Here is a 3,834-nt window from a genome sequence, read left to right as displayed (position 1 = left end):
CCAAATACGAGAGCCAAAGCTTCTTTCTCGATCTGTGAATAATTTCTTTGCGCAGACGAGAGCAATTTTGACGCAAAGGCAATAGGGCGATCATGCGATCCATCTTTTTCGCATCCGCTAGGTCCAATTTCGAAAAGTATTTACCCGGGCACAGTTTATCAAAAAGATCTTCCGGGCGGGGTAAAAGAAAAGTTGCAATCACTAGTTGTGGATTCACTGTTGCCTAGAAGTCCACACAAAGTCTCAGTTTTCTGGAAGGTTTTGGCAAAATTACTAAGGGTGAGGCCCAGAGAGAAGCCTGCACACGTTCAATTATACCTTGTGATTCGAAATCATGTAATGTTCTTGCGACCTCATCACGCAATGCGTGGGGAACATTGCGCGCTCTGAAAAATTTCGGTTGCGCGTTTACTTTCAGTTCCAAATGTGCTTCATAGTTCTTAGCGCAACCAAGGCCCAGTGCAAAAATGTCTGCAAATTCTTCACATAGACGAGAAACACTGGCGGAAGGCACAGTCTGATTCACTGATAGGACCTGATTGACTATTGACAAGTTAAACAACTGAAATAAATCTAAACCAAACAAGTTCACTGCAGTAGAAGAACGAAGAACGTAAAATGACACAAGTTTTGTTTGTCCCTTGTATGTTGCAAGAAGAGTGCACTGTCCTAACACAGGGATATGCTGTCCTGAATAACTAGTGAGCTGAACATTTGGGGCACGCAACGGAGGTTTGCCCAGTTGTTTGTACGTGTCGTGATTGATCAACGAAACTGCAGCTCCGGTATCGAGCTGGAATGGTATCACTTTGCCTTCAAAGTCCAAGTCTACAAAAAGTTTATTGTCCTGCTGACGACAAGAGCGACTTTCTCGTGCAATTTGAACTGATACCGGTACAGAAGCACTTGCGACCGGACGAGATTTCCGGCGACGTCGACGCACACTATTTGTGGGACGAACACAGTCACTGTTAGAGAAAGTGGCACTGGGCAGAGTGGAATTAACTACATGAATGTCCATGGGCGAAGGTTCACGAGCCTGATTGTCCATGGTTCGATTCCGGCGCGAAGCAAAGGGCCTAGTATGGTTGTTATTGGCCGATCGGAGCTTTTTCTGGCAATCACTTTGAACATGTCATTTCTTATTACAGTAAAAGCAAATAGCTTGGCGTGACGAGCAATGTTCACGCGAATGTCTAGTCGCACACCGCGGGCATGATTTCACTGCATTTGCTCGCTTACGCGGCACACATGGAGAGCTAGGCGGCAGCTGCGTGGACGAGCGCGAGGGCTGTTTATCGTTCCGTGCAGCGCGCCCGGCGGGCCGGTTAATGTGACACACAGCTGGCGAAGTTTCAAATGATTCCTGTGCAAAGTCAAGTGTGTCTTGCCTATCTAATATATCTATCACTTGTTGAAGGGAGGGATTAACTAGTTTCAAAATCTGTTCCCGTATACGAACATCAGAAACGTTCTGTGCAATTGCATCACGTACCATTGTATCTGAATAAGGGAGTCCACATTCACACTCAAAAGCGCAATCCCTAGTAAGGCCTTGCAATGTTGCAAACCACTCCCTATTAGTCTGACCGGCCGTACGTTTTGTATGAAAGAACGTATACCTTTTTGCAACGACATTTACTGTTTCTTTGAAATAGGCATCTAACGCCGACAAAATTTCTTCGTAGGACAGAGTCGCTACGTCGCGTCGGGGAAACAATTTCACTATCACACGGTAGGTGGACACACCTACACAGACCAATAAAAAAGGCTGCCGCTCGTTACCTTGAATTCTGTAGGCGGTGAGATGGAATCCAAATTGGCGTGACCACTCCATCCAGCTTTCCATAGCCGGGTCAAATGGCTGGAACGGGGGTGCAACAGCATGTTGTGGCTGCGGTAATGATGGAGCGGCGGCTGCTGCATCGTTTTGCATTGCACGTTGACCCTGAACGAGCTGTCCAAGGGCATCCAATAACGCCTGCGTCTGCTGATTCTGCAAGCGATAAAATTCGGACAGTACATCTGGAGATTGTGGCGAAGCCATGACAAGTAAATTAGTGCAATACGAAAGCGAAATCCTCTTTTAAGCCTCGTCGCCAATATATGTAGTGTTAGCAGTTAGCCAACACTACGAACACTACCTGAGAGAGGAAGCCAATATGCACGCGTTAACCCACGCAGGCTAGAGATAGGTCTGAAACAGGATACGTAATGAATGCTATAAAGAAAAGTACGTAGCTGCTGGAATACTTAACTTTAATCCATCGTTGTTGCACATCGCTCTTGACGATACAAGTGAGACTCTGTAGATACATGCAATGTTACTAATGGCGCCTTGCTAGGTCGTAGCCATTGACTTAGCTGAAGGCTACTCGAACTATCTGCTCTGCAAATGAGCGAGGCTTCGTCAGTGTGCATCGCTAGCGAATTCGTCCGTACAACTGGGGTGAGTGCTAGTACGTCTCTCTAGACCTGCCGTGTGGTGGCGCTCGGTCTGCGATCACTGACAGTGGCGACACGCGGGTCCGACATGTACTAATGGACCGCGGCCGATTTAAAGCTACCACCTAGCAAGTGTGGTGTCTGGCGGTGACACCACACATAGCAGTTGAGTGGAAATTTCGAGCAAAACTGTCACTTCTGCCTAGTTTTTCTGAAGAGCCAATGGCTGTTGGTTTTCCCAAATTTAAGCTGTTGACTGTGGCTGGGCTGGAGACGTTTCGCTGCAACAAGCTGCGCTTCCCACTCCACCTTCCCGCAGTCCGAGCCCGTATGAACTTGTACTGCTAAGACATGGCTTTCAGCCGGCAGCCCGGCCTCACCTGCTGTGCAGTTGACACTGGAACGCAGCCACCCCCAACGACACCGCACTCTGGAAGCCCGTGCAAAATTGCTGTTCCGTCCCTGCCATGCACCGTGGAATGGCCAGCTAGTTCACAGTACCTGTCCTCGTTTCCTGCGGTTTCTCAGCAGAACATTGTGCTGTACTCTGACTGCCATCTATCCCTTGAGCATGCAACACAGGCAATTAGTAACGTCATCCTTATTGCCCGCATATTTCAGTATTCTAAATAGTTTGTACTCAATCTCTTACCGCAGTTAAAATACAAGTGCTGATCTAATTACTTCAAGTAAAAACCCCCGAACTGGCCATGAAGGCCCAAAGGTACTGACCGGCCGCCGTGTCATCCTCAGTACACAGGCGTCACTGGATGTGGATATGGAGGGACATGTGGTCAGCACACCGCTCTCCCAGCCGTATGTCAGTTTAAGCGACTGGAGCTGGTACTTTCCAATCGAGTAGCACCTCAGTTTGCCTCACAAGGGATAAGTGCACCTCGCCTGCCAAAAGCGCTCGGCAGACCAGATGGTCACCCATCCAAGTGCTAGCCCCGCCCGACAGCGCTTAACTTCGGTGATCAGACGGGACCCGGTGTTACCACTGCGGTAAGGCCGTTGGCCACTTCAAGTAAGACATCCGTAAATTCCGACTCCTTACAGTGGCAAAATGTTACGTATGTGTACTGGCCTCCAAATCCTTGGAAACGGGTACACTCACTGGTTAGAATTGTTGTAACACTATATCATTTCCCTATGTGCGTCTTTTCAGAAGTGCATGCGGCCTTGACTTCATTTTTGTGGGTTACAATGCGCGTCCGTATCGAACAGCACAGGTAGAGGAACTCTTGGGACGAGGGGATACCTGGAAAACGGAGTGGCCCACCCCTGCCCCCCATTTAAATCCCATCTAGCACGTGTTGGATGCGTTGGAGAGACGCACTGCGGCACATTCCCATGCACCTACGACCATCCAGCAGTTGTTCTCTACCA

At 48.7% G+C, this 3,834-nt stretch overlaps 1 pseudogene; it reads right to left on the bottom strand.

Moving 5' to 3' along the window:
* Window positions 1–3,346: 3,346 nt before the first annotated feature.
* Window positions 3,347–3,464, bottom strand: LOC126458883 (5S ribosomal RNA; annotated as a pseudogene).
* Window positions 3,465–3,834: the final 370 nt, after the last annotated feature.

This window comes from Schistocerca serialis, chromosome 2 (genome assembly GCF_023864345.2).
Source record: "Schistocerca serialis cubense isolate TAMUIC-IGC-003099 chromosome 2, iqSchSeri2.2, whole genome shotgun sequence".
Lineage (NCBI taxonomy): Eukaryota > Metazoa > Arthropoda > Insecta > Orthoptera > Acrididae > Schistocerca > Schistocerca serialis.
Note: the sequence above shows the minus strand (reverse complement) of the source record. Positions and strands in the feature narration are given on the sequence as shown.